Source organism: Oncorhynchus mykiss, chromosome 6 (assembly GCF_057628025.1).
Source record: "Oncorhynchus mykiss isolate SJ-2025 chromosome 6, ASM5762802v1, whole genome shotgun sequence".
NCBI classification, from domain to species: domain Eukaryota; kingdom Metazoa; phylum Chordata; class Actinopteri; order Salmoniformes; family Salmonidae; genus Oncorhynchus; species Oncorhynchus mykiss.
The window spans coordinates 85,645,001-85,664,078 of NC_143027.1; the positions used below are offsets into that span (position 1 = coordinate 85,645,001).

The following is a 19,078-nucleotide window of genomic DNA, read 5'->3' on the forward strand; positions in this document are numbered from 1 at the left end:
ACCATCCCCACTCTCTCACTGTGACCATCCCCACTCTCTCACTGTGACCATCCCCACTCTCTCACGGTGACCATCCCCACTCTCTCACTGTGACCATCCCCACTCTCTCACGGTGACCATCCCCACTCTCTCACTGTGACCATCCCCACTCTCTCACTGTGACCATCCCCACCCTCTCACTATGAGTTTCCCCCCCTACATTTCCCTCCCTCTCTCTCCTGAGCTTTCCTATAGTAGCCTCCTAATAACTCACTGCCCCAACCATTCCAGATCGATTAATAAACTTCTCAAGACTGCCGCAGGAGAGAAAATAAACCTTTGCTCTCCTTTAATGACGACTGTAAAGCGGAGGCAATCATGGTATCCCTTCCGTGACATTTCCACGTTCCTGTCTGCTCCACTTACCAGAGACAAACGACCGGGAAACAGGCCGCTATAGAGATGAAGCACCCCCCACCACCCCCACCCCCCTCCACCCCAGTCATTACGGCTGTCACCAGGGCCATTTCCATAGTGAAGAATCTGAAACAATAAACGACACCGGGCCCTTTAATAACTGTTAAGGAATCGCATTTGGAAAATTGCATCGAAGCAATAACCTTTTTCTCCCTGTAATTAGATGACAGAGAGGGTCCCGCTTTTAATTAAGCCAGGAATTTATAGTGGAGCAGCCACACGTCAAAGTGCAGATTAGCGCCGCATAGTTCATGGAGCAACCGAAGCCAAATTTGAACAGAGTTGGTCTGGCAGTCGGACCTTCGACTCGCTTCTGCGCTCCGTGATGCATAGATGGTGTTAATCAATGTTACAGCACCTGGACAGCTAGCATCTATTAGATAGGTTCTGAATGGGGGTCAACAACATGGGAAATAATGTCTGGGGAAGCATGTTAACGGGGAAATTGAGGCCCTGGAATGGTGTGTGTTCGTGTGTGTGTGTGTGTGTGTGTGTGTGTGTGTGTGTGTGTGTGTGTGTGTGTGTGTGTGTATGCACCACTTCAAGCAAGAGATTGACGAGTGAGCAAAACCGTAGGACCATGTTTTAGTGCAGTTTCAATAAATGTGGCAATTTATCTGCAGTTTATAATGGGTCATTATGAAGACCATGAAAAGAAGAGTAACTGTTGTTATACACAGTGGAGACCACCCATTCATTTCACTGTCATCTGTCTAGTAACACTCATTAGAAGACAAGCAAGGATGGACATTATCCAAACATTAAACATAGAATAGAATGGAGTGGAATTCACCAGGACCTCCTAGACTTTCTTCAGCCATTATACAGATTGGCATTCATTGTCTAGTTTTAGGAAAAGGTGTTAATTCTCTTCTTTGCAGCCTTCTGGCAATTCATTAAAGAGATTCTACAGTACTTTTGTATACTTTTAACCAGTAGTTCTGAAAGTAGGGCTCATGAGGTAAGAGTGGTCCCTGGAAATTGCATACTAAGTCACATACGTGCAGATATGTTCACCGCATCATTGCTCTCTCGCTCCCTCTGCTATGTGTGCATCTTGCTAGCTGTCACTCAAATGGCTGACGCTCATTGGCTAGAACTCGAATTGCTAGGGGGCTGGCCCACGTGGTGGAAAATGTATGGCAAATGGCGCAGCACAGGTTCCTGAAAAAAAGTTGCCTTCAAACTAGGTACTTCGTGGCTAATTGAGGCGAGGCAGTAATTCTGCTCATAGATTGTGCATGTATGAACTACACATTGACACAAGCCAATGGGCATGAAGAGAATGCACCCAACCCACCACACTACACCGCCCCCACCAACATGCTCTGAGCCAATGGGTATGAAGAGAATACACCCAACCCACCACACTACACAGCCCCCACCAACATGCTCTGAGCCAATGGGCATGAAGAGAATACACCCAACCCACCACACTACACAGCCCCCACCAACATGTGTCCCTCTGCTCTGAGCCAATGGGTATGAAGAGAAAACACCCAAGCCACCACACTACACCGCCCCCACCAACATGTGTCCCTCTGCTCTGAGCCAATGGGTATAAAGAGAAAACACCCAACCCACCCCACTACACCGCCCCCCACCAACATGCTCTGAGCCAATGGGCATGAAGAGAATACACCCAACCACCACACTAGACAGCCCGGACAAACATGTGTCACTCTGCTCTGAGCCAATGGGCATGAAGAGAATACACCCGACCCACCACACTACACAGCCCCCCACCAACATGCTCTGAGCCAATGGGTATGAAGAGAAAACACCCAACCCACCACACTACACCGCCCCCACCAACATGCTCTGAGCCAATGGGTATGAAGAGAAAACACCCGACCCACCACACTACACAGCCCCCACCGACATGCTCTGAGCCAATGGGCATGAAGAGAAAACACCCAACCCACCACACTACACAGCCCCCACCAACATGCTCTGAGCCAATGGGCATGAAGAGAAAACACCCAACCCACCACACTGCACAGCCCCCACCAACATGTGTCCCTCTGCTCTGAGCCAATGGGTATGAAGAGAAAACACCCAACCCACCACACTACACAGCCCCCACCAACATGCTCTGAGCCAATGGGCATGAAGAGAAAACACCCAACCCACCACACTGCACAGCCCCCACCAACATGTGTCCCTCTGCTCTGAGCCAATGGGTATGAAGAGAAAACACCCAACCCACCACACTACACAGCCCCCACCAACATGCTCTGAGCCAATGGGCATGTAGAGAATACACCGACCCACCACACTACACAGCCCCCACCAACATGCTCTGAGCCAATGGGTATGAAGAGAATACTCCCAACCCACCACACTACACAGCCCCCACCAACATGCTCTGAGCCAATGGGTATGAAGAGAATACACCCAACCCACCACACTACACAGCCCCCACCAACATGTGTCCCTCTGCTCTGAGCCAATGGGTATGAAGAGAAAACACCCAACCCACCACACTACACAGCCCCATACCAACATGTTCTGAGCCAATGGGCATGAAGAGAATGCACCCGACCCACCAAACTACACAGCACCCACCAACATGTGTCCCTCTGCTCTGAGCCAATGGGTATGAAGAGAATACACCCAACCCACCACACTACACAGCCCCATACCAACATGTTCTGAGCCAATGGGCATGAAGAGAATGCACCCGACCCACCAAACTACACAGCACCCACCAACATGTGTCCCTCTGCTCTGAGCCAATGGGTATGAAGAGAATACACCCAACCCACCACACTACACAGCCCCCACCAACATGTGTCCCTCTGCTCTGAGCCAATGGGAATGAAGAGAATACACCCAACCCACCACACTACACAGGCCCCCACCAACATGCTCTGAGCCAATGGGCATGAAGAGAATGCACCCGACCCACCACACTGCACAGCCCCCACCAACATGTGTCCCTCTGCTCTGAGCCAATGGGAATGAAGAGAATACACCCAACCCACCACACTACACAGCCCCCCACCAACATGCTCTGAGCCAATGGGTATGAAGAGAATACACCCAACCCACCACACTACACAGCCCCCACCAACATGCTCTGAGCCAATGGGCATGAAGAGAATACACCCAACCCACCACACTACACAGCCCCCCACCAACATGCTCTGAGCCAATGGGCATGAAGAGCTGCTGATTTCCTGGCCTGTGTTTACCTGCCATACCAACAACCACATCTGCTTCAGCCAGGAAGGCTGTATATGTGTGTGTGTGTGTGTGTGTGTGTGTGTGTGTGTGTGTGTGTGTGTGTGTGTGTGTGTGTGTGTGTGTGTGTGTGTGTGTGTGTGTGTGTGTGTGTGTGTGCGTGTGTGAGTGTGTGTGTGTGTGTGTGTGTGTGTGTGTGTGTGTGTGTGTGTGTGTGTAAGGGGGAATGGGACACAGATTCAAAAGGGTATGTTTTTATGTCAACGGCTGCATGTCCACACGTGTTTTGAATATCCTGCATGGTCTGTCGAACAGCAAACCTCAATTTGTGCATAGTGGAAAACACTCACAGTCACAATGTGCAGCCCAGTATCAACTGATAAGTGTCAGTCTGTGACACTTTTGCAAAAAGAAGAGTTACTAAACATGACTGATGAATCATTGCAGCAGCAACAACAAGGTGAGACAACGGAGTGGGAAAAGACACAGCAAACAGAACATAATATACTAGCAGGCCCTGAATGGAGGAGGGCAGCATCTCTCCCACCCAAACACCTTCTGATACCCTCTGAAAACATCCTGTTAGGGGATGCTGATGTCATCCACCCCTAAACCCCTTGTCCATCCTCCACCCTCCAGGACTCATCTCAATCTCAGACCACAATCCCAGAGGGCTAATGGCAGATTGGGGCTACTGAGTCTTGGAGGAGTTATTATCTCAGATTAGAAGAGGGTCTGTGACTGCAGCCCTATGGCACCTCCCTCAGCAAAGGTCACACTTCACAACGAGGGAAGAGATCATTTAATTTGTCTATCCCTCCCTTCCATCCCCTCCTCCATCTCTCCATCCCCTCCTCTATCTCTCCATCCCCTTCTCTATCTCTCCATCTGCTCCTCTATCTCTCCATCCCCTCCTCTATCTCTCCATCCCCTCCTCTATCTCTCCATCTGCTCCTCTATCTCTCCATCCCCTCCTCTATCTCTCCATCCGCTCCTCTATCTCTCCATCCCCTCCTCTATCTCTCCATCCCCTCCTCTATCTCTCCATCTGCTCCTCTATCTCTCAACGAGGGAAGAGATAATTTAATTTGTCTATCCCTCCCTTCCATCCCCTCCTCCATCTCTCCATCCCCTCCTCTATCTCTTCATCCCCTTCTCTATCTCTCCATCTGCTCCTCTATCTCTCCATCCCCTCCTCTATCTCTCCATCCCATCCTCTATCTCTCCATCCGCTCCTCTATCTCTCCATCCCCTCCTCTATCTCTCCATCCGCTCCTCTATCTCTCCATCCCCTCCTCTATCTCTCCATCCCCTCCTCTATCTCTCCATCCGCTCCTCTATCTTTCCATCCGCTCCTCTATCTCTCCATCCCCTCCTCTATCTCTCCATCCCCTCCTCTATCTCTCCATCCACTCCTCTATCTCTCCATCCCCTCCTCTATCTATCCATACCCTCCTCTATCTCTCCATCCCCTCCTCTATCTCTCCATCCCCTCCTCTATCTCTCCATCCGCTCCTCTATTTCTCCATCCCCTCCTCTATCTCTCCATCCCCTCCTCTATCCTCCATCCCCTCCTCTATCCCTCCATCCCCCCTCTCCCCTTCTATCCCTCCATCCCCTCCTCTATACCTCCATCCGCCCTCTCCCCCTCTATCCCTATATCCCCTCCTCTATCCCTCCATCCCCTCCTCTATCTCTCCATCCCCCCTCTATCCCCCCACCCCCTCCTACATCCCTCCATCCCCGCTCTCCCCCTCTATCTCCCTCCTCTATCCCTCCACCCCCTCCTCTATCTCTCCATCCCCCACTCTATCCCTCCACCCCCTCCTCTATCTCTCCATCCCCCTTTATCCCTCCACCCCTCCTCTACCTCTCCACCCCCTCCTCTATCCCTCCACCCCCTCCTCTATCCCTCCATCCCCCCTCTATCCCTCCACCCCCTCCTCTATCTCTCCATCCCCTCCTCTATCCCGCCACCCCCTCCTCTATCCCTCCATCCCCTCCTCTATCTCTCCATCCACCCTCTATCTCGCCATCCCCTCTTCTAAACAGTCAATCATAAATCAGCCCAGCTATGGCCCAAGAACAAACCCTTAAGTATGCATTTAATTGCTAATATTGAATGCCCTCTCCATGCTCTGAATCATCCATGGATCGGACCTAAAATGATTAAATGACCGTAAAGGAAAAGTTGCCTGGTGCTAAATGCTAACCAGGGGCTAGTATGCTAGATGCTAAATGCTATCTCAGGGGCCGTGGCTGTGGCTGTGCAGTTGTGTCCCTCGTGGCTGCACTGATTTGTGGGTCATGGTGTGGGTGACATTATCCTCTGGTCCGTTGTTCCAGTCACTCGGCATTACTAGACGTCCCTCACACCTCGGCCATTTTCTGGGGTCTGTGTACTGAGCCCACACACGCAAGCACCGCCACTGACGTGCACACACACACACACACACACACACACACACACACACACACACACACACACACAGACAGACAGACAGACAGACAGACAGACAGACAGACAGACAGACAGACAGACAGACAGACAGACAGACAGACAGACAGACAGACAGACAGACAGACAGACAGACAGACGCACGCACACACACACACACACAAAGACAAAGACACACACGCTGTTGCCCAAATGTTTGTACATTCCTGTACATACACCCAATCAATAACACACATGGTTTTTCCCTCTCTGCTGTGGGGTTGGTTTTTCCCTCTCTGCTGTGGGGTTGTTTTTTCCCTCTCTGCTGTGGGGTTGGTTTTTCCCTCTCTGCTGTGGGGTTGGTTTTTCCCTCTCTGCTGTGAGGTTGGTTTTTCCCTCTCTGCTGTGGGGTTGGTTTTTCCCTCTCTGCTGTGGGGTTGGTTTTTCTCTCTCTGCTGTGGGGTTGGTTTTTCCCTCTCTGCTGTGGGGTTGGTTTTTCCCTCTCTGCTGTGGGGTTGGTTTTTCCCTCTGTGCTGTGGGGTTGTTTTTTTTAGGGGTGAACACTTCCCTAAAATGCCCACGGAAACACAAGGACATGATCATGATCATTGTGTAATGTAATCTTCCCTATCCATGATACATGGCCCTGAACCCTCTTCAGAGCTATTGTGTAACACTGATCATTAGTCAAAATCATCTATATACTGTATGTGTAAACAAGTTCCTCATCCTCACACAGTCCTCCATCTCCTCTCCATTCAGGGTGCTGGATGTGGATTTGGCTGCAGGAGTTGGAGTCCCTCCCCTGGGCTGCAGAGACACTCCTCTCCCTCTCTCTCCTTGCAGCTGGAGATCCTAGAGCCAGATGCTCTGCCACCCAGCCCTCTGTCCCCTCTCTCTCTCTTCCAGGAGGACAGAGCCCTGAGAGGGGGATGACAAACGCCTCTGCTTCCTCCTACTGACGGGTCTGGACCACCCGACTCCAGCCCAGAGCTGCTCCAACCTCCAGCACAAGATGTTACTCTAATGAAAGTGTGTTGGCCTCTGATGGCTCCATATGTGTTTGTATTGGGAAATATGGCAGGGTGTCTGTGTAGTAGTGTGTGTGAGTGTGTGTGTGTGTGAGTGTGTGTGTGTGTGTGTGTGTGTGTGTGTGAGTGTGTGTGTGTGTGTGTGTGTGTGTGTGTGTGTGTGTGTGTGTGTGTGTGTGTGTGTGTGTGTGTGTGTGTGTGTGTGTGTGTGTGTGTGTGTGTGTGTGTGTGTGTGCACAAACAGCTGTACCTGTTCTTATCCGTGCCAGGCAGCACCATACCTCTCCCATCTGTCTCTGATAAACACACACACTACCACACACAAACCCACCACACACACTACCACACACACACACACACTGGACCATGCAACAGACCACATGGCCATCGATGACAAATGTTTTATCCTCTTCTGCACTTTGATCAACTTCAAATACTTCATAGAATCTGTCTTTGCAATGTTGTGTCTAGATGACTGTCTTTTTCCACTCAGCTGTCTTCAACACACAGACAAAACAACAATGACAAGTGTGGCAACAGTAGCAAGGACCAGAGACATCTCAATTATTGCTTAATTTAGTCAAAGCCTTGAAGTTAGCATGCCCGCTGTTGACAAACGTCAAACGCGTGTGTGTGTGTGTGTGTGTGTGTGTGTGTGTGTGTGTGTGTGTGTGTGTGTGTTCACCATTCTTAAACTGCCCACATCCATCATGCCATGTCTCTTTGGCAGAGTATGGGAGGCAGACAGCCTGACTAACACACAGTCAGTTAAATTGCCTGTTAAATTGTCCCAGTCCGCAGCTATTTTAGGTGTAGATAAAAACACTGCACTTTAAGCATGCACTTAAAGGCAGAAATCATCAAGTAAATGCCAGCCTCCCCAGAGAGAGATGGAGAGAAAGAGAGAGAGAGAGAGAGAGAGAGAGAGATGGAGATGGAGATGGAGAGAGAGAGAGAGAGAGAGAGAGAGAGAGATGGAGATGGAGATGGAGAGAGAGAGAGAGAGAGAGAGAGAGAGAGAGAGAGATGGAGATGGAGAGAGATGGAGATGGAGAGAGAGAGAGAGAGACAAGGACAGAGACAGAGACAGAGACAGAGAGAGAGAGAGAGAGAGAGAGAGAGAGAGAGAGAGACAGAGAGAGAGAGAGAGAGAGAGAGAGACAGAGAGAGAGACAGAGACAGAGAGAGAGAGAGAGAGACAGAGAGAGAGACAGAGAGAGAGAGAGAGAGAGAGAGACAGAGAGAGAGACAGAGAGAGAGAGACTACCTTGAAATCACAAAGGCCCTACTTTGTATAGAATAATAACTTTTTTAGATTGTAGGTAATTGGTGGCAATGGGAAGTTATTCTATTATTGTATATTATAATGGTTTATTAGCAGCTGTAACATTTTCTCCATAATGAAGACAGCAATTTACATTCAAAAGTTCAGTACTGGTAACTAATTCCATTTTGCATGAGAAATCCACAGCCATGCATGAATAGGTCGATATCTGATAGGAAACTTAATGAAGTTAGTCATTACAAAGTCCATTAGGCCCACACCTAAAAATAAACTCAAAAGCATAGGAGGGTAAATCAATGAACGGTGTTTTAATATGTCCCGGGTATCTGTATCTGCGCCTGTCCGGTCTTCCGTGTCCACCTCTCAGATGTGCTCATTAGGGGAGAAAATACAGATGAACCTCTCCAATGGCTCTGACATTTCCTTCTCCCAGACCAAATGGGAAAATAATACTCTTTCTTTTAGCATTAGTGTAATTTACAGGATCCGACTTTTGCTCCTTTTGGTTGTTCGACTGTTGAATGATTTGTATTATTTTTTTCTCACTGAAGCCTTGCTGTTTCTTTGAAAAGCCAAATTGTCTGGCGCCCATGTGAGACTCTACTAAGTTAATGATCTTATCTATGTTTTAGGTTCTTCATCAGCGCGGAAAATAGACTACTCATAAAACTGAAGAAATCAAATAAATCCTTCGTTTTGTGAGCTCAAAAAAACGATATATTTCGTCGCGACACCGGTTCGGAGCTGTCCGTTCAGCACCACGTCACATTCCACAAGGATCCACGGAACGCTGAGGTGGACAAAAACCTTCGAATGATAGGCCTACTTTTGCTGTTGTCCTATGTGATAACTAACCTTTGCACAGCACTGTAATTAAGAAAAACATCACTGGCACAAAGTTACCTGTCACCATGAAGCACTGAGTTTTTGTTATTTGTGCAGAAACATTCGTTGAAGGTGAGAACGCTTATGACTCTATTTCAGCGCTAGGGGGCAGCCACGCTCCACAAGCAGAACTAAGGGGAAGGTGAAATCACAGGGCTGAGTTTCTTCTGCAAGGTGCAGTGTCCAACGAGTCTGCCTTCCCAGGCCGACTGCATATCATCTCCAATAAACAATGATCATATTCAATTATTAAGAATCTAACAGTTAGTGAGTTCTCAAATCACAATATTTACTCTCTTTTCTTGCCTGCACTTTTACATAGAAGGCATGCGTAAAGTTACAACTCATTTTACTTTTACTATACTTAAAGACACCTCTGGAGAAAAAGACGCCACGTTATTAAGTTATATTACTGTATTCAAATCAAATCAAATCAAATGTATTTATATAGCCCTTCGTACATCCGCTGATATCTCAAAGTGTACAGAAACCCAGCCTAAAACCCCAAACAGCAAGCAATGCAGGTGTAGAAGCACGGTGGCTAGGAAAAACTCCCTAGAAAGGCCAGAACCTAGGAAGAAACCTAGAGAGGAACCAGGCTATGAGGGGTGGCCTGAGGGGTGGCCTGGCTGTGCCGGGTGGAGATTATAACTGGGATCAGTGCCACTATAATTGATCAGATTGTGAGAGAGTTAACACTGCTTTCAGCACGTCATAGGCCTACCTTATAGCTGCACTGGTGCAATGGCAAGATGTGGTTTAACTGTGCAGTTTTCTCAAACGTAGTGAGAGTAGATACACATAAAGCTATGTATCTTCCAACAGCGTTGACTGCAGACCACATTGGTAAACTCGCATATTTGAGCTGCATTAAGGAATCACGAGTGGTGGCAATTGTCTGTTTAAGATTTACTAGCTCTGCACCTTTTCTTCAGCCAAATTTATTTGTCTCCTTTACATATGTATAGAGGGAGGGAAATGTCTCCCCGGGGGAGGAGGACATGGAACTCTCAGCAGGAACAAACTAGGCCAAAAGTTAGTCTGAGGCCGGGGGGATTCATATCATTGTTGTTGGGTCACTGTGTGTGTGTGTGTGTGTGTGTGTGTGTGTGTGTGTGTGTGTGTGTGTGTGTGTGTGTGTGTGTGTGTGTGTGTGTGTGTGTGTGTGTGTGTGTCCAACTTCTATGGCTTTTGGGAAGCGCTCTGCAACATCTCCAGCGTGGCGTGACTCTCCATAGTCTGCAGCCGAGTAACAAATTACAGTCGCGGATTCCATGGAGCCCCGGCCTCGCCCCCGGAGTGGTGGTCTCAGTGGATGCCCCGGAGCAGCCGTCAAGGGGTGGGGAAAGGCGAGGGATAGCCTGCGTGTAAATCACCGCCTCAAAGCCCGGAATGGACTTTTCCCTGCCAAGGGAGGAGATCTCCCATTTTGTAAATCTTGATTCATTGTGAAGGGGAAGAGTGAGGAGGTGATTTGTTAAAAAACGCAACAACGGGGCGTCGGGGTTGGATAAGCTGAAATGCCACTGAAAGCAGTACTTTACTAGGAGTCGGAGTGGGCAGACAGGAGGACAATGTGCGGGGGATTGCGGGGGATTGGTCCATCTGTTCCTCTGACCAGAACAATCTGAGATGGGGCCAGCCTACGATGTAAACATTTTCAACACCATTCTCCGGTAGTATTAGGGGGATTGGTAAATCCCCAGCCCAAACAAAATCCCATGTGATTCGCATAAATGAAATGTGTATGATGTTGATAATGGTGCTGATGAAGATGGTGATGATGTTGATAATGGTGATGATGAACATGGTGATAATGGTGGTAATGGTGATGGTGATGATGATGCTAATGGTGATGATGAACATGGTGATAATGGTGATGATGAGGATAATGGTGATGGTGATGACGAAGATGTTGATAATGGTGATGATGAAGACGGTGATGAAGATGATGATGAAGATGGTGATGAAGATGATGATGAAGATGGTGATTATGATAATGGTGATGAGGAAGACGGTGATGAAGATGTGATGATGATGATGATGATGATAATAATGGTGATGAAGATGATGATGATGATGATGATGATGATGATGATGATGATGATGATGATGATGATGATGATGATAATTATGAATAAGACTGTTGGTCATCATCAGCAGCACTGTGCTATATAGTTGTAACCTGGTGAAGTAGACCTGGTTCAGAAATATTTAGTTTTTGTTTAAATGAAAATGCAGGTTTTTAGTCATCACCGTTGGAGCAGAAACGAGACCCAGTACCCTTAATCAACCCAATTCCTTCTTTAATTTAAATGATTTGGAATATTTGTTTCCCTCCACGATACTAAACTGATGCCAAGGCTGAACTCAGGGCATCCGAGCACGTGGCCAATTACACACACAGAGAACGCTCCATGGTTTGAGCCCATAAAATCTGTGTTTCGGCATATTACTCACTGTGTGTGTGTGTGTGTGTGTGTGTGTGTGTGTGTGTGTGTGTGTGTGTGTGTGTGTGTGTGTGTGTGTGTGTGTGTGTGTGTGTGTGTGTGTGAGAGAGAGAGAGAGGATTTAAATGACCCAATATATTTGCATTCAAATAATTTGCATTAAAATTCATTTTAGCAAGAATTTTCTCCAAATTATGTTATAGACATACAGATATAGGCCGATAACTGGTCGGTTGATTGAATTGGCTGGCAAATTCTAACATTATAAAGGTTATACAAGTATGTACTGTGAGTCATGCAATTGTATTACAGACTACTTGCATTAAGAGAGATTTTCATGTTTTAACGAATACCTGAGTTTTTATATGTGCATTAATATTTTATGATAGACCTATCTCATTCGGTCAAAAAGAGATAGGATAGTTCCTGTTAATAAATGCAAACGCTTTTAGTAAGTTATAAAGTAACACAACCTCCTGTTTCCAACAGATTTACATTGATTAAGATGAGTCATTCATTACGCCTAATAAAACGTGTGGGTTGTTCCGTAATGATCATGTTGTAAGTGCCGCTTGTCAGGCGTTCCCTGGGCCTGTTTGGCTCCTCAGATGTTGGGCTTGTGCTCACGCATCACGCTAATGCATTGCGACCGGGGCTCTCTCCTGCGACAAAGCCGTACAGCTGTCCTCAAATCAATAGATGTCAAAGAAATATGAAAACATGCAAGACAGGGAACTGAATTCCCGACCGCCGCGACTCCCCGCACCGAACGGGAAATGTGCTCCTATTCTCAAGACGGGATTAACCTCTATAGCCCAGCCTACACAAAAACTTCTGTACATGATTTCCATGGGATTTTCTCTCAGAAGAAGGACCGTTGCATCTGTTCTGGGGTCCGGTGTCGGATAGTATTAATTACGGCTCTTCATGTTCTCCGTGGCCTTGAACCACCTTTAATTAAAACCCTGATTAAGGAGACAGATCTAGACAAGCCTATTACCAGATGGGTTTCAAACAACAATAAACATTTTGGAGGACTTTATCTGCCGCTGCCTTGGCTTTGCTATGCTGCTCATGCACCCCACCGGTTGATGTCAAAGCAGCGCACTGAAAGTTGCTTGTAATTACGCGTCTGATTAGCACTAATTTCTGATTCTTATAGCTTCTTATAGATTTGAAAGGAGTATAAAGGATTGTATGTACAGGTCGTCAAATAAACGTTGTTGCTTTGCTGGGGGCAAACATAGGCCTATGCATAAAGCTGTACTAATACAACAATACGAGAGTTGCATAAAATCGACAATGAACAGCTGACCTGAAATAGGTCAAGTGTTTTTTCCATTAAGTAGAGGAAAGAGGAACTCATTTACACAAACATACAACTCACCGCATTGGGGGAAGAACCTGTAAAATGTCTTGAAATGCTGTAGCTTTCTTCCCTCATTTCTCAACGAGTTCTTTAATAATTCGATTATTTTTTTTTTTTACATCGAAGTTATTTAAAATAATGAAATTCATATGAAATATTGAAAGGTTATGAGATTGATTCATAGGCCCATTTATTTTATAGAATAATATATATATGGTGTTTTCATGCAATGGACTTCGACAGGCCCAGCTCTCCAGTATCCATCCTATAAGTCTCACCGCACATTTGTGATTTGTGAAAAAGCCACATCAATAATGCATGGTGTTACAGTCTATTCTAGAAAATAGCTTATTAGCAAGTTAAAATCCCACACATTATGCATAGTATCTTGCCAATGGTCAAAGTCATTATAGGATGTCGCACGGGCAGAACTATTTCTGCTCTCCTCGTCGCACTTTCATATTCAGAAATGAGGAATTTACAAATCAAAATCAGTTAAATTATCCTCCGAATATTTACTCCAGGATAAAATGTGTCAAGCAGACTGAGAGAGGGAGGAAGAAATGCATTCTTGCCTCTCTGAGTCCATTTTCCAGACGGTTTGTCGTCGTTATTGCCTGATTTAGTGTGCTTTGTTTTACATAGCCCAGTTATCTGTATGGATTCACAAGCAGCGCCACTGTTGTTTGTTGCCATTTAGAAATATCACCGAGACCCGGGTTGAGTTTGTCACTTTCGGTGTTTTATGTTCCGTCTCCGGTTCGCCCGGAACTACAGGAGACCACGTAGCGCAAAGCTTAATGACCTAACGCCATACACGCGTTTCATTTTTAAAATGCGCACATTTCTGTGACGGCTCTGTTTTGCCACGTTTCAGGAATTGTTTATTGATGGTCCCTATGCGCTCTCTCTCTCTCTCTCTCTCTCTCTCTCTCTCTCTCTCTCTCTCTCTCTCTCTCTCTCTCTCTCTCTCTCTCTCTCCTCCTTGCCCTTTCACTCTCCTGTTCTGTCTCCAATAGAGGCCCTGGCGCCATACAGATGTAGGAACTTAATTTGAGCCTGTTTGCTACAGCAGAACGGTGAATTATCATGTGGATTTGAAGGGGTTTTAATACACGTTTCGTATTTAGAAATTACAATCTTCAGGAGCATTTTTAAACCTTAAAGCAACAAGGTAATCAAACGAAGATCTACATCTGTATACATAAAACATACAAACATGCAAACACCTCCCCCCTCAACACACACCTTTATTTTTTAAATATATATATATTTTTACATTTGAATCATTTAGAAGACACGTATCTAGAGCGATTTACAGGAGTAATTATGGTTAAATTCCTTGTTCAAGGGCATATGGACACATTTTTTACCTAGTCGGCTCTGGATTAGAACCAGCGACCTTTCGGTTACTGGCCCAACGCTCTTAACCGCTATGCTACCTGCTGCACACACGCACACAAACACGCACGAACGCACGCACACACACCATTGTGGGTGAACTTGGCCTTATTAGTCCCTGAGGTACCAACACACTACAAGTGTAATTACCTTCCTCTGACTGCGTCCTGCAAAGCGTCCGGTCGGATCCATATCCAGGCTAATTCTCCTGTGCGCCAGGTGCTGTGGTTTGCTGCTTGCCCTGCAGTGACACAGGCAGACAGGGAGGTGCTGGCTGTGAGAGGAACCGAAGGGCAGGTGATTTCATTACTGAAAGCATGTCTATTTGTACCCCCTACCGCCTCGATTCGCCCGCTCCTCCAGAGCAGAACGGAGCCACAGTAAATCAAGATACTGCGCTAGATTAGAGTTCAACTAAATCTGCCGTAATTGCCATCCTCCCACTCCGACACACACCAGTTTACAAGTAGGTCTAACTGTGTGTTTGCTGTCTAATTGTCGGGGTATGTATGGGTGTGTATTTGAGGATACATGTGTCCATGCGTGTGCTTCTGTGTCTACGTCAGTGTATACAATGGGAATTTATGTTATACAATGCAACGTCCAAGGGGAGGTGGCAAGGGGAAGTCTGATAAATACGTCGATATTGAACGTTTTCTACGAAATTATCAAAAGCTTCAAATTTGAAGAATATGTGTTCATACCTTTCATGTTCCATTCAGTCTTGTGCTCAAACTATGAATATGGGGGAAACTAGGGCATTTAGGTGAGGTTGGGGACCGTTCACACTGCAGGGAGATACAGAGGGGTAGATGCCACGTCCTCAGATGATACTACAGCCAATACATCTCCACCAGACATGTGACAGGAAGGAGCTCTAAGCATTCCGTGAGCGAATAAGCAGTATGGATGGGCCATTTAACGCATGAAGAGCGGTGGAGCCCGTCAGTCTCGCTCCTTCCTCTCTATTCGTCTAGAATAGTTTATATGTCTATATACAACATCAATGTCTGCATCCTCAGCTGCTCTGTGAGAAATCCTGATGTTGGTCCTTGGATCACCCACTGCAGGTTGTTGTTTTATGACAAGGCCTTGGATGAATACCTATTGAAATAACTGAAAGTCTCTTAAATAACGCCAGGTGAACATTGGGTCTGGAACGTATAGGTAAATGATTTAAACATATGTATGTTGGATAAGGGCCTCCTTTGTGGCGCTGAATCCAGGCCAACATCATTTTATTAACAGACGTGTAATATACATACAGTATTTTGCCGTGCGTAATTAATTGCTGCGTTGTGGGGATCAGGCGCCCCAACACGTTTGTATTTTGAACGGTGCAATACGGTTCCATTAAACGTTATTAAAGCGCAGGGTGTGACGAGCTCTCATTTGTCTTGTCAGGACATCTGACAACCTCGTTAGCTCCCATTTTCCCCTGTCAGCTCACAGTGCAACACGGACACTGACTTCAGCCACTCCTGGCTAGTGAGTGAGAAGTGCGCCTGCTCAGCCCCTCACGAGACACAGCATTATTGTTGCCAGCATCAGGCATCAGAATCAATCACGGGAGAGCCTGCTTGGCAGGTGTCAATCTCGAGTTGAAAAAAAAAATTCAAGCCACTGTCAATCTTTAATCTAATTTCAAGGGTCAGAGATTTAGAGCAAATCCCCTCGTTAGTACTTTCCCTCTCGACTCTGTGAAAGGCTAGACTGACTGACCGATAGCGCCACCACAATTACAGCGTCCACTGTACAGACGTGGGCCTTTCATTTGTATATAGCAGAGATGTGAGGTGTGAGCATTTGTGTGCAAATGGTGGCTCTTGTTATATAGGGAAGAGCAGCGCTTAATGGCGGAGGGTTTTTCAGCTAGCTGCGCTTTCAGATCCAATTGTAGATCGAAGTCAGCCTTGTCACGTTGAGCCAAAGTGAATTCCTAACATCCAGGACGTGGCTGTCTACTCCGGACAAAATGCATCCAATCACCCCGGGGGAATTCGGATAATGGCTCGATCCAGGGCCAGGGAGCTGGGAGAAAACAAATCAAACCCTCCCTCCACACAGAGACGGAGGCTTATTAAAACATTTCACACATGATAGAGAGAGAGGGAGGGGAGAGACAGCGAGAGAGGGATAGGGAGAGAGGGGGGAGCGAGATAGAGAGAGGGGGAGAGAGAGAGAGAGAGAGAGAGAGAGAGAGAGGGGAGAGATGGAGAGAGAGGGAGGGGGATAGAGAGAGGGATAGGGAGAGAGGGGGGAGCGAGATAGAGGGAGAGAGAGAGAGAGAGAGAGAGAGAGGGGAGAGATGGAGAGAGAGGGAGGGGGATAGAGAGAGGGATAGGGAGAGAGGGGGGAGCGAGATAGAGAGAGGGAGAGAGAGAGAGAGAGAGAGAGAGGGGAGAGATGGAGAGAGAGGGAGGGGGATAGAGAGAGGGAGGGGAGCGAAATAGAGAGAGGGGGAGAGAGAGCAAGAGAGAAGGAGAGAGACATGGGGAGATAGAGAGTGAGAATGAGAGAGAGAGATGGAGTGATGGGGAGCTAGAGAGAGAGAGAGAAGCAGAAAAGGAGGGACAGAGAGGAGCAGTGGAGAGGGAGAGAGGGGGAATCGAGAGGAGCAGTGGAGAAGGAGAGAGGGGGAATAGAGAGGAGCAGTGGAGAGGGAGAGAGGGGGAATAGAGAGGAGCAGTGGGGACAGAGAGGAGCAGTCTAGAGGGAGTGAGGTGGAACAGAGAGGAGCAGTGGGGACAGAGAGGAGCAGTCTAGAGGGAGAGAGGTGGAACAGAGAGGAGCAGTGGGGAATAGAGAGGAGCAGTGGAGAGGGAGAGAGGGGGAATAGAGAGGAGCAGTGGAGAGGGAGATAGGGGGAATAGAGAGGAGCAGTGGAGAGAGAGAGAGGGGGAATAGAGAGGAGCAGTGGAGAGGGAGACAGGGGGAATAGAGAGGAGCAGTGGAGAGAGAGAGGGGGAATAGAGAGGAGCAGTGGAGAGGGAAAGAGGGGAAATAGAGAGGAGCAGTGGAGAGGGAGAGAGGGGGAATAGAGAGGAGCAGTGGAGAGGGAGAGAGGAGGAATAGAGAGGAGCAGTGGAGAGGGAGAGAGGGGGAATAGAGAGGAGCAGTGGAGAGGGAGAGAGGAGGAATAGAGAGGAGCAGCAGAGAGGGAGAGAGAGGGAATAGAGAGGAGCAGTAGAGATGGAGAGAGGGGGAATAGAGAGGAGAGGGGAACAGGGGATTGATTACACATATGGGGCACATTAATTAAGTAATTCGTGTGAACAGTTCTCTTAATAGGCCTATGTAGGCTTATACATGCACAATTCGAATACATTCATACGGATTGCATTTTGGGCATATTAAGTCGTAATGGTGTGGCCTAATGGTGTCGCCTAACTGAGGTGGAAGACGTGATGTGACAGGCTATAGATGACCTAATTGATCTCTTATTCATTCCGAGTTCTGAAAACGTCGTTGAACTTAAAGCATGTATTGGATGTCACAATTAATAACATGTAGCTTTCCGTTCCCTTCAGCAGCATGAGTTGAGCTCTCTCATGACGCGCCGTTTATCTCATTTTACTGTCTTGTTTGTTGATGTTCGTTTAACTATCTATTCAATACAAATAATTAACCATACAAATAACTTCAATACTGTAACGTCACAATAGAGAACACACACAACAAATGTGAACGCTCCACACCATCTCGTTGGTGTTCAGACGTACCTTGCTGCCATTGCAATCAATCCAAACCAAGACGTGAAAATCCTCCTCCATTCAGAAGTCTTCAACTTTCTCCCTGTATCTCTCCGTTTTTCGTTAGGACCTTTATCTCTGTGTGCAACCGCGGCAGTAAACAGGCGGCTCGTGACGCGTATTTAGCAGCATAATGTTCTGCATGGCTGGAGAGGGGAGGCTGAACATTACGGGATTTGTTTTACATTTTATCAGTCTGAGCGAACAAGAGATTGTCATTCCCTGGATAGCTCGTGTTTCAATTGGACCCAAACTCTCCATCGAATTCCTTGCATTTCTGTCTCTTCGCTATTCACAATCAAAAGTACAAATATTAGGCCTATATATAAAATAATGTAAATAGGCCTATACTACATTGAAATAATTAGGTTATTATTGTTGCTACTGTTATGATGAATTGTTTTTGTCGCTTTTATTGCCACATTAATAATGTACTATAACTTTACAGTATTTACACTGTAACAACACACATACTTTCAACAAGTATTTGCTGCCTGAAATATTTTTTTGCAGACAATTCTTACATCAAATTAGGCTTATTATTAATAAAATATCCACAATAAAAAAATGTTTGGCCGTCTCAACCTTTCCTATGAGAGAGAGAGAGAGAGAGAGAGAGAGAGAGAGAGAAAAAGAGACGGAGATAGAGAGAGAGAGAGAGAGAGAGAGAGAGAGGGAGAGAGAGAGAAAAAGAGACGGAGAGAGAGAGAGAGAGAGAGACGGAGAGAGAGAGAAAAGGAGACGGAGAGAGAGAGAGAGAGAGAGAGAGAGACGGAGAGAGAGAGAAAAAGAGACGGAGAGAGAGAGAGAGAGAGAGAGACGGAGA

At 46.9% G+C, this 19,078-nt stretch overlaps 1 protein-coding gene across 1 annotated transcript in view; it reads right to left on the reverse strand.

Moving 5' to 3' along the window:
* The window catches only part of LOC110506939 (reticulocalbin-1), a 40,035-nt gene extending 21,685 nt beyond the window's left edge, over nt 1-18,350 (reverse strand). The window contains exons 1-2 of the mRNA XM_090239374.1: nt 18,223-18,350; nt 14,651-14,741 (exon numbers count right to left, since the gene is read on the reverse strand). The gene's annotated coding sequence lies outside the window, so the exon portion shown is untranslated. The remainder of the gene's footprint in view (nt 1-14,650; nt 14,742-18,222) is intronic.
* Nucleotides 18,351-19,078: the final 728 nt, after the last annotated feature.